Raw genomic sequence first — 13,309 nt, forward strand, 5'->3', positions numbered from 1 at the left:
ATTGTACTCCGTTCACATTGGCGGTACGCTTCGGCGTACCTGGATGATATCGTTATCCACAGCACCGACTAGGAAAGTCACCTACCTAAAGTACAGGCTGTAGTGGACTCCCTTAGGAAGGCTGGCTTAACCGCTAACCCCAAAAAGTGCGTAATAGGTTAGAAGAGACCAAGTACCTGGGGTATGTAATTGGGCGCGGAATTATTACAAAATTGAGACAATTAGGAATTGTCCCCGACCTGTCACTACTTGTCAAGTAAAGTCGTTCCTGGGTATGGTGGGGTACTATATGAGGTTTGCCCCCAATTTTGCTACAGTCGCCGCACCGTTGACAGACCTTTTGAAGGGACGCAAGTCAGTGACGGTTCAGTGGAATGAGCAGGCGGAAAAGGCTTTCTCCACTTTGAAGTCTGCCCTGTGTCGGTCCCTGGTATTGGTGATGCCTGACCTCAAGAGGGAGTTTGTGGTACAGACCGATGCCTCTAAAGTAGGCCTTGGAGCTGTACTCTCTCAGGACTAGTGATGAGCGGTAGGGGTCATATTCGAATTCGCGATATTTCGCGAATATTTTTTTAGAATATTCATCAAATATTCGAAAATTTGAAAATTCGCGATTTTTTTCTTAAACAATCGGCAAGGTAATGATCGTGTAATATGCAAATTTTCCTAATTCGAATTTTCGAACTTACAACTATTAGACAAAGAAGATTATAGCACTATATTAGCTAAATTGCTCTACATTCGATTTTTGGGTTATCAATAGTTTTTATTAATTTTAAAACATACATGATTATGAAAGAGAACGGCTACACAATCAGCGCTTTTCATAGCCACATTGGCAGCGCCAACTGTAGCCGAAATCAATACAGCAATAAATTTACAACAAACAAAAGTAGACTAAAAAAGGCATACAGTGCAGTCATTTAAACAATATCTATACCGTTGTCATCTTGTACAGCAGGTCATCATTCTTCTCATAAAGGCATCTTAATCAGGATATGATATTGCAAAAGGAGAAGATCTCTAGAGGCTCCATTCCCTCTCAAACCTTACTGATGCATCTCCGGGCCCCGCCACCACCATCTCATGTATATAAGTGGAGTTTAATTTTCGAATAACCTCCGTCAGCCTAGGAACATTCCGTGATTTCAAACTTTGGGCTATGGCCAATTTGGTTGAAAGGAAGAGGTGTCCCAATACCACCCTCGAATCATAGGACATCTTAATCAAATCAATCCATAAAAGGGCCAGTAAGGGGGAAGGCAGGAGCCGGAGACCCAGCAGGTCCGAGGCCAGAGAGAATGTAGCATTCCATATATCTTGTAACATAGGGCAGGACCACAAGATGTGGTATAGCGTACCTCTTTGTCCACATCCCCTCCAGCATAAGAATGAGGAACCAGGGAAAATATGACTTAAACGATCAGGGGTATAATACCACCTTAGTATAGTTTTCATCAAAGACTCATAATGCAAAGCGCATCGAGTATTTTTAGAGATAAAGGATGGGAATTTTCGGATTCAAATTTTTATTGCAAATTTTTCAACTTACAACTATTAGACAAAGAAGATTATAGCACTATATTAGCTAAATTGCTCTATATTCGATTTTTTTGAATATTCGCTATATTGCTATAACTTTGTTTTTTCGAATATTCGTAATATTTAAAAACAAGAATATATAGCAATATAGCAAATATTCGAAAAAAACGAATATAGAGCAATTTAGCTAATATAGTGCTATAATCTTCTTTCTCTAATAGTTGTAATTTTTTTCTCATCTGAAGTTCAGATTGGAAAAAAATTACAACTATAAAAAAAAACTGATTATAGCACTATATTAGCTAAATTGCTCTATATTGTTTTTTTTTCGAATATCCGCTATATTGCTATAACTTAGTTTTTTCGAATATTCGTAATATTTTAAAACAAGAATATATAGCAATATAGCGAATATTCGAAAAAATGAATATAGAGCAAAATTCGCAAACAGTACTACTCCTAAAGTCAAGTATATTGCAGCCTTCTTATTGGCCCACAAGCTAGAAGCAGGAAAGGATCACGTGTACTGATTAAAAAAAAAAAATACGAAAAAAATGGGGGGAAAAATGGGGGGAAAAATGGGGCAAAAAATGGGGCAAAAATGGGGAAAATGGGGGGAAAAATGGGATAGAAAAAATGGGGGGGAAAATGGGATAAAAAAAATGGGATAAAAAAATGGGATAAAAAAATGGGGGAAAAAACCTGTCTACCAGAGCCATACCCCACAGCACTTTCATGGAAAAGTAGGTGGTGCTTAGCGTGAAGGGTCGTGGTCTCCTACATCTGGAAAGATTTTCTGATGCACGGACAAGCAAAGATGCAACCATTTTATTAAACAGTCTATACCTCTTATTAAGTTTGTCACATCTGTCTCCAGCACAGTTTAGACTAAGGCTACTTTCACATTCGTGTTTTGGCTTTCCGTTTGTGAGAAACATAGAAACATAGAAACATAGAATGTGTCGGCAGATAAGAACCATTTGGCCCATCTAGTCTGCCCAATATATCTGAATCCTATGAATAGCCCCGGCCCTATCTTATATGAAGGATGGCCTTATGCCTATCCCATGCATGCTTAAACTCCTTCACTGTATTTGCAGCTACCACTTCTGCAGGAAGGCTATTCCATGCATCCACTACCCTCTCAGTAAAGTAATACTTCCTTATATTACTTTTAAACCTTTGCCCCTCTAATTTAAAACTGTGTCCTCTTGTGGTAGTTTTTCTTCTTTTAAATATGCTCTCCTCCTTTACCGAGTTGATTCCCTTTATGTATTTAAAAGTTTCTATCATATCCCCTCGGTCTCTTCTTTCTTCCAAGCTATACATATTAAGGTCTTTTAACCTTTCCTGGTAAGTTTTATCCTGCAATCCATGTACTAGTTTAGTAGCTCTTCTCTGAACTCTCTCTAGAGTATCTATATCCTTCTGGAGATATGGCCTCCAGTACTGCGCACAATACTCCAAGTGAGGTCTCACTAGTGATCTGTACAGCGGCATAAGCACTTCACTCTTCCTACTGCTTATACCTCTCCCTATACATCCAAGCATTCTGCTTGCATTTCGTGCTGCTTTATTACATTGTCTTCCCACCTTTAAGTCTTCTATGAGATTCATCATGGGCTCTCACAAGAATCAGTTTTGCCCTAATGCATTCTGAATGGAAAAGGATCCGCTCAGAATGCATCAGTTTGCCTCCGTTCAGTCACCATTCCGCTCTGGAGGCGGACACCAAAACACTGCCTGCAGCGTCTTGCTGTCCGCTTGACGAAACTGAGCCAAACGGATCCGTCCTGGCAGACAATGTAAGACAATGGGGACGGATGGGGACACAATCTGGCACAATAGAAAACGGATCCTTCTCCCATTGACTTTCAATGGAGTTCATGACGGATCCGTCTTGGCTATGTTACACATAATACAAACGGATCCGTTTATGACGATGCATGCGTTTGTATTATTGTAACGGATCAGTTTTTGCAGATCCATGACGGATCAGCCCAAAACGCGAGTGTGAAAGTAGCCTAAGACTGGCATGTGAAATGTAGTCTTAGTAAGCCCCCCTTTTTAAGTCCTGTCAGGCTTCCTTGCAGCATCACTGCCTTCAGTTCAAAGGGGAGTTCTGTATTGGGCTGTAGGCAGCAGTAACCAGAAAAAGAGTGGTTGCTAGGGATCTCTATTGTAGACTGGTTGCTAGGGATCCCCATTGTAGAGAATGTGGTTGTTAGGCAATGTATCCCTAGCAACCAGATTCTCAATTGTTCAGTTCAAAGCTCGATTGACAATGTGCAACAGAAAATAGGAAAGCATGTTGGCAACAACGAAGCCATGAAATTTCCATCTCATAAATCTGAGTGGAGAAAGCCTGTTAACTGATCAGTCATATAAAGTCAGTCAATGTCAGTGAACAGATGTGAACCTATATTCTTTGCATTCGTTTTCATACAAATCAGGGAAAGTGTGAAAAAATAAGAATTCATAGGTTCATTACATTCCAGGTTTAATTAGCAGCCTTGCATTATGCATCACGTGAATCAACCAACAGCTGCCTGACATAGATATATAGTGATGCGCCATTCTCCGCCGCTCCGATATGTGTGCGCGTTGCTCTATATCAGTGCGTTTTATCACTTTATCTTGGCCGACTATAAGAGCAATCCATAGTAGGGATGTTATCTAAAAACACAGACATGATGTGATGTCATCAGCGCCATGTTCCATTGTTATTTTCCCAAGACGCATTGCCGTTAGAGGAGGATAATTTCGTAATATGATGCCGCACTAGACACTGAGGGAGGTTTTTTAAATCCCATATGCCAGAAAATCGGTCGAAAAAAGTTGCAAACCCCGGGTTTGTGACTTTTTAAGCGCCATTCGCACAAAATGTTTTATGCAAATGCAATTTTTAAGCTGCCCTCGCCACTTTCTGAAAAGGGCGAATAGCATGGGTACGGTGTGATTGGGGCCACCGGCCCCCACATTTATTGTGATTTACACCAGATTTCTGGCATAAAGGATGACTGAAATCTTTACTCTGGCTCTGATTTCATTCTATGCGCTCGGACCACAGCAGGCTGTGCTTAGATTATGACCAGGCTAAGGTGGCCAGACGTCAGGTTTTAGGCCGGAGAGTCTGGTTTCCGATCTCTCTGTCTTCTGTCTGGTGCGAGGCCTGGACAGACACTGGGGTTGTCCTCCTTTTCGGTGGTTTCATGCTCTGAGCGTGCACTACAGCTACAAACTGGCTTTCTCTCACTCCCAGTCAGTCACTAGAGGTGACCAACATGTCTATGTGTGACTAACCAAGAGTAAGAGAAGGACTCCGAGGCGGCCAGATCCCTGTGGCTCCATAGTACGGTGCTATAGTGACTCCATATGCTTCCGTATAGGCCCTGTGCACATATCTGTGAGGCTAAATAAATACACGTGTAGCACGTATCTGAAACGTGAACTTTTGGGAGATTTATCAAAACTGGTGCTAAGGAAAGTGACTTTGTTGTTGGTAGCAGCCAATCACCTTTCATTTTTCACAGCTCCTTTGGGAAATAAAAGGGTCAATCTGAATAGCTGGTTATTGACAACTAAGCCAGTTTTCCTTCCAACCGGTTTTGATAAATCTTTCCAATTCAAAATCTTTTTGAACAGGAATTCAAACTCTACTGTTGTAAGCATTCAAAGAACATCCTGTAATGTCTCAAACATACCAGAAGGAGGAGCTGTGTTCAAAGTAGTAATCCATATTACTCAGTGTATTTCTTGTATGTTATCTTCTGTCTACCTGCTAGAGAACTTTGATGGGAACATTAAAGATATATGTGTGTATCACTGCTTTAAAAGCAACTCTTGAAAGGGAAATTTAGTAAAATTGTAAATATGACATAGATTTTCCTATTGTAATTATTCATTTAAGGATCAGTTCATGCTCCTTGATTAATTTATACACTGTATATAAATTATACATATATACCATATGTGTGTGTCTGTAGGGTATCACATCACATCAGCTATGGAGCCTCCAGTGCAGATTCCTTCAAAAATGCCAAAGTATCATAGAACGCCAGCATATCGGATGGAGTCCATTAGGCAATGGCCATCATGTGATGGGTCCGGCACAGCCATTATTTTCGTTGTTCTGTTCCTATAACACAGCTAGAGTTGAAGAAAGGAAGCAGCTTGTGTTATAATATAACAAATGGTGCTCACCTCTAAAATGTCCTACTCTTCTAGCACTGATGTTACGGGACCTCCACCGGTTTTTATTTACAGGCCGCGAGTGATAATATGCCATAGCGGATCAGGATGACTGCAGCCAAGCACTGCCCTCCGCAGTCCCGGGCCATAAGGGTATCACCAAGAAATGTACCGTTACATCCAGCCATAAAAACAAATGTCACTGGAAAAAAATCCCAGGAAAACGTCCTGTGTGAATGCAGAATAGCATGAACTATTCCAGAATCTGATAGCAAAGCTTATTTCTGATAATATTCATGATTTACTGTATGTACTGTGTACATTATATCCTTTATTTGCAATGATCACGAGTTTCCCTAAATGATAATGAAGTCTCCTTGATTTACATATTTTATCTGCTCCTTTCCATTGGTTTATTCACTTCATTTTTTCCTCTCAAGCAGAAAGGTGAACTGCGATCCTTTCCTCCTGCTTTACCCAATGAAATTTTAATCATGCCCGATAAAGCATACTAATGCATTAATGAATGTCATATGCGCAGTTAATTATTCCTGTGCCATGACAGCGAGGAGAAGGAAATCAAAGTGCTGTATTTTTCACTGTGATGCATTGTGAATGCACAAAATATTTGCTGTGTCACTAATAACTAAGATGGCCATGTTATATATATATATAATATTTACATATTTTTTCTAAAATGTATTTTATGAATATGTAGTGATCATCACAATATATCATATTTTTCAGGCTATATGACACTTTTTTCCAAAAAAATGGGGGGAAAGTGGCAGTGCGTCTTATAGTCTGAATGCTAATGCCTGGTCATTAGCAAGCGGGAGACACGGGGAGTTGAGGGCAGCGCTGCGCTGGCTGCACTTACCTCCCCCAGTCTTCTTCCGGGTCCCGCTGTGGTGCCTTGACCGCACACAGTGGCAGGACATAGTGCACCTAGGTGCGCACTATGATCTGATGTTGTGTGCGTCAGGTCATAATACTCTGCAGGACCCGGAAAAAGAGAGGGAGCGGTCAGTCCTGGCTATATGGCACTGTCCGGAGCAAGAAAAGTAAGTTTATTATTATTATTATTTTGTTTTTAAACGTCTGATAAGGGGCTGTGAGTCCGATCAGAGGCTAATATGGTCTAATAGGGGGTGTGAAGGGGCCTGGGGGGCTATGCAGGCTGATCTGAGTCTGATGGGGGCCAGGGGGTCCAATCTGAGGCTGAGTTAAGCTGGGGGGGATCTGATCTCAGGCTGATAGGGTCTGATTGGGGATCTGATCTGAGTCTGATGGGGGCTGCGGGTCTGATGGGGGCTGATATTAGGCTGATGGGGCCTGTGGGGTCCCATCTGGGGCTTATTGGGGCTGAGGGGGTACAATCTGAGGCTGATTGGGGTCTAATCTGAGTCTGATGGGGGCTCTGATCTGAGGCTAATAGAGGCTGGGGGGTTTAATGGGAGGCTGATCTGAGGCCAATTTAGGCTGGAAGGTCTAATGGGAGGCTGATCTGAGGCCAATGGAGGCTGGGGGGTCAAAAATGTAATATAATTTCATGTCCACTTCTAATCCATCAGTTAATTGGTTTAAATTTAGCATGAGGTGAAGCTGTTTCAATTTAAAATTTGAAAAGTACCACATTTTAGTTAAAAAAATATATTCATATTAATTTGGTGGTTTATACATATTTTTATTTTGTGACTATCTACATAAAAAATATATATGTATAAAAAAATAATCCAAACAAGAAAAAAAGAAACCTTTAAATACTTTCCACTAGGGCACACACAATAAGCTGTCCCTGTTCTGTTTACTGCAGTTTACTTTTCAGCTTTGTCATGCAGACTAGGACAGAGTCAACATTTATTATCATTAGCAGGATATTTAGACTACGTTCAGTGTTTGGTCAGAAACCAGGATTAGGCCCAAAACACAGAGGAGGCACAAATATTTCTGTTATGTACATACCGCCCTAGTACGTAATGCCGGCATGACTGCATGGAGTTAATTTACTCCGCTCACTCAATTTTGCAATCACCTTCCACTCAAAATGTCTATGGTCCTGAATTTGTATCTCCCCTCAGCAAAAGAGATGGAGCTGAGAGGACAACCCCCTCAATTCTGGCCCAGGCCTCGGGGAGGTTCTTCATTATTCATGCTCAACCCACCTCCCTATCCAACTGGCAGATATAAAATATGTCTAGGCACTTTATGAATCTCCATGGGACTGATTGTTTTGGGTGTGTGAGGACCTGTGCATACCTAATTGCACAGTCCAAAAAGGCCCACAACAAAGTAATGCAGATATAGCGGCAGAGAGGAGCTTCTATTACCATCCAATATACATAAGACCAGCTCATTAGGAGACATACTACGGGATATATGACACAATACATCAAATCACATAGCATAAAATGTATGATATAAGATGTCCATCTGCTTATCACAATTTCCATTATACTTTTCTCTGTAGGTCCAACTACTGATTTTGGCTTACAAATACTGATAGAAAATACTGACCGAATACTGATCATGTGAAAGTGACCTTAATGACAGAAAACAACCTAATTGTACTGCTGGAGGCCTTAATTAAGTTGGAGAGCAACATTGTACACATAGCCTGAAATCTATCACAGCTGTATGCCAGGTTTTTTGGGCATTTTTGTGTGACTATTGGGGATTTTCTATCACAGCCCCTCAAGGGAATGGCAGCAGTGCTGCAGTAACCAGGAACAGCCACTACACGGTGGATGAACCTCTAGTTCTGGTGTCTGTTTCCAGCACCAGAGCTTCGGAAAACAGCTGATTGGTAAGGGTGCCAGAATTCGGACTAACGCCAGTCTAAGTTTCGGAAAACACTTCCATGGAACTATGGAATTTCATCATGAGTGATTTGCTATAGACATTTATGTAATAGAGCATTAAAGGACTGAAGAAATCAAATTTATCAGTGCTACTACCACCTTTATCAGAATACAGGGGTTGTTTATGGCCATTATAACATTGGCTGCTCTCTCTATGCTACCAAGTATACACAATGGCCATCATAACCCCTCCCCAAATTGTCAGAACACATACTGAGCAGAGAAAGCAGCTGCAGTACCTTGAAAGAGTATTCATACCCCTTTAACTTTTTCACTTTACACCTACAAACTTAAATTTATTTTATTGGGATTTTATGTGATAGGCCACAGATGCATGCCACAAATTTTTATTTATTAAAATTTTTTAAAACCATGTATCATTTTCCTTTCACTTTACACATACTTTCTACTTTGTGTTGGTCTATCACATACATTTAAGTTTGTGAAAAAAATGTGGAAGGGGTATGATCACCTTTTCAAGGCACTGTAGATAGAATTTCTCCTACTGCTGTTCTCAGGGGTGGACTTGCCGTAGACCTTACAGGGTAATTTTGCGGTGGGCCGACGCACAAGGGCCACTTGAGCCCTCCTCATGGGATACCTATGTGATCTGATCCTCTGAGTATTAGTCCTGATTGTGGTGATACAGTTGAATATTGCAGCCGGGGTGGTAGTATTTTGTACTGCACTGTGGTATTTGGTTCTGCTGGGTTGACATTTTGTACTGCACTACATTATTGCTGGTCCTGCCTACTTTTGTCATCCTTGCCTACTTGTGTTGCCCTGCCTTCTGTCAATTTGGACCTGCCTACAACATGGGGCTTCCTTTAGGGTTTTTTTCAGGGCCACTTTAAGCTCCTAGTCCACCCTTGGCTGTTCTCCTCTATTACCCAAGTGTGATAATTGTTTTGGTGGCTCCAAAGATGGAGCTTCACTTTACTTTAAATGGCTGTATGGTAATACTATACTTCCCTTATAGTGGCTGCTGAAATAGCCCACTGCATCTTCCCTTAACAAAATGAAATTAATTTCTGGGGATTTAGAAGTCTGGTCTGTGGTGGCTCTCATTTTAAGGTGAGACCTAGACGTAGTAGACAGCTATTTCTTTGAATCAGTTAATGAATCAGCCATGCATCTGGCAGCTGAGAACTGTGATGTAGACCGGCACTTGGTGGGGAAAAGATGAGAGGCTTAGAAAAGATATTAAAATGTAATGACATCTCTATAAAAACAAAAGGTCAGAACTGTCCAACTGCTGTCCATAGTATTTTCTGTGGCTCTTTATAGATGTGAAAGACTATAAAGAATCTGGACAGCAATAGTATTGATGCATTTTAACTCTGATGCTGAAGATGTTAGAGAATACCATGGAATGGAAGGAAAATTAACCATACCCTTGAGTAACTCTTCTATGCTTCCCCGGAAATAAAATAAAATACAGGAATGATGTATTTAGTTAGTTGAAGACAATTATGCATACAATGAATCAAAGAAGAAAAGGACAACCAGCGAAAGGAAACAGGAATTATTGGCATAACATAGAGAACCCTGAAGACTAGAGAATGAGGACCCGAGAAACCAAATTCATGTGGTGGCCAGAAGCTGAACGCCATAAAATAAAACATAATAATAACCATACTGTTGTCACCGCCACTTCTGTGAGAAGGTCTGTTAGATGTTCTTCTCTACCTGCATGAAGTTCTTTGTTTTGGTTTCACTTTGTCATTTCCTTTCCTTCTCCCAGCTGTCACCTATTTACACTAATTGTCTCCCTTTATATTCCCTCCCATATTGCCTCACTTTGTGGTTTATACTTCTTCCTGGATTGTGTTCATTGCTGATGGCTGCTTCTGCTGATTCCTCAGATAAGTCTGTTTCCTTTATTTGTGTTTCCTTGCTGGCTTGATTCTAGGTGACCCTGACTCCGTCCGTATTAAGTGCAGGGAGCTGGTGGTCGTGTCCCCTCACTATTATAGGGTTTTCAGGTGTCACATAGTATGAGATACGTGGACATGCAATCGACTATCATAAAGACCTTTGCATGGGCAGAGCAGTCAGGGAGAGCTCTAGGGGTTTTATAGGGCTCACCCATATGCTCCTTAGTTTGGGATCAAGCCAGTCGGATGTTTATTTATAAGTTCCAGCTTTCTGCAACACCATCCGTGACATCTGTTTCCCGCTTTTTGCCCCCCAAATAGCCCTATTAATTGAGTGTACTCTTGATGCTGTCAGGAACTTACCTAGTTGCTATCCCGTCGTCTTCCTCTCCATCCAGCAGCCATCCCTTCAGTTTGTGTAATGGTGCTGGGGAGATCTGGAGAGGCACACGTGCCAGTCTCATGACCATTCCCAGAAGGTTACCATGCTGACCAGCCAAGCTCTGGCTGATCGGCCTATTAGATAGAGGGGATGCTGAGCCAATCAGGCTTTGGCTCTGCATTTAATGAGAAGGCTGGGTGGGAGAATTAAACCAAGCAATGATTGTGAGTCGTTGCCTGTGCTTGCTCATTTGTCCTGGCTTTTTTACATTGTGCTATTCACCTTACAACTTTTGGTGAACTGACTCAAATTGTTTCTGGATTGACCCTTAGTTTGCTGATTTGGCTTCTATAGATTCTCCTAGTAAATTACATTTTTGCTTGTCTTTGGATTTGTCACTTGCCTACTGTTCCAGCTATATCTGTCTCTTCTGGTTGTGACCCAACTTGCCATATGAACGCTTGTTAGCAATTATCTGGTGGTGTTCATCGGTTAATCGCATCATTCATGCGGTCATCTAAATCCTTGTTTGCCAGCAGCAGATTGTGCTGTATAAACAGTCTCTACTGCTGGCAAACAACGAGTCTGTATAGGGGCTAGTGATCGGCATTAGTGATGGCTCCTCCCCATATTGTCGAGGAGGTCAATGCATGTAAATGCAGCGTTCTTCTCCACTGATGAGCAGGTGATTGCTGAGAAGGAACTTTTCCTTCACAACAATCGCCATATAAATTGTCCTGTCTAATGGACCCTTTACTCTGCAGACATAACATTTTTTAAGTTTGCTACCTAAGATTCTGGATGGTGACCTTTGTACTTTGTTACAGATCTTGTTTCACATGGACCACTTCTTATAGCCCACCGTAATCTCATTCATGTAAAATAACCTTTGTAACTTTATGTAAATTAACAGATACAAGTCAAGAAGGTGGAGAACTAGCCACACAAGTCAAGCTCTCCACACTCCTAATCCAGTCCCTCTGGCTTGACTGATGTCCCAGAGTGGCGGAAACATCAGTTCAAGTCTGTACAAAATCTTGTGCATGTGCTGTTATGCTTTATTGCTCTTCAACTCTAGTGCATGCGTACTATACTCTGGTGAACTTGCACTGCCCTCAGAAGTGTATAGTGCATGTGCCAGAGTTAAAGAGTGACAAAGAATAATGTTATACAATAGCACATGTGGAAAACTTTGTACAGGCTGGTAGCAACAGTTCTACCACTCTGGGCCATCAGTCAAGTCAGAGGGGCTGGAGTACAAATGTGGAGAAGTTGACTTCTGTGACTAGCTCTCCACCCTCTTGCTTTGAAACACCCCTTTGACATATAAGTTAGGCTACATTCACACGTCAATATTTTCCTATATCCCGATTTTTGGTCCGTTTTTTGCGGATCCGTTGTTCCTGAAAATGTTTCCGTATGTCATCCGTTTTTTTCGGATCCGCAAAAAACGGAAACATGTATAAATTTCAATAATCAAATAAAGTTGTTTGGATTTCTTTGAAAAAAAATTGAAAAAAAAAACAAACAAACAAAAAAAAAACACATTTGTTATGTGTTTCCAGGAACGGATTCCGCATAAAACGGATGACATATGGAATGACATCCGAATGTCTTCCGTTTTTTGCGGATCTATTGACTTTGTATTGTACCAGGATCCGAATTGTGCGGAAAAGAATAGGACATGTTTTATATTTAAACGGACATGTGGAACGGAACAACGGAAACGGACAGCACCCATTGAAAATGAATGGGTCCAGATATGGTCCTAATCTGTTCCGCAAAAAACGGAACAGATCAGGAAAGAAAAAACGGACGTGTGAATGGACCCTTATTAAGTTTTTTTTACATGAGTAATAAATGATGGGCTATAAGGAGGGGACTATTGGAGACAGAATCAAGTGCTTCGTCATATATTGGGGGCCGTCTTGAGGGCAAACAACATGTGACAGGTTCCTGCTTGCCTAATCACGAATGCCACATCTCTTTTTTGGTGTCTTTGCTGTGTCTGGTCTCGCTTTTTTTTCTCCTTTTGGTATAATTTTTAGCATATTTAATTTAATGCATTTAATTCGTATTCATATTTTTTAAGTAGAATGTAATAAGTCAACACCACCACTGTTAAATTATGCTTTAAAGTTATTCCACAGGTTGTAACAATATGCCTAAGACTGGGTGCTTTTTGTTAGTCCCAGGGTTGTTCCTTAAAACCATCATCCAGTGCAATCGCTATTGTCAGGTTTAATAGTTAAGAGAAACAAGGAGTCCCTTTCCCTATGAGACCACAGCACCATAAATGTACGGTACTGGCTTCGATCGATGTCCAAGGTGGCATGGGATTAATAAAGTAAAATAATTCATACTTTTTGATAATACACCCAAATAAAAAAAGGTCTCAGAGAAAGTTTAGACTTGTTACTAATAGAATCTAATCATGGTTCATATTTCAATTTTGG

The sequence above is a fragment of the Bufo gargarizans genome, chromosome 1 (assembly GCF_014858855.1).
Source record: "Bufo gargarizans isolate SCDJY-AF-19 chromosome 1, ASM1485885v1, whole genome shotgun sequence".
Taxonomy (NCBI): Eukaryota; Metazoa; Chordata; class Amphibia; order Anura; family Bufonidae; genus Bufo; species Bufo gargarizans.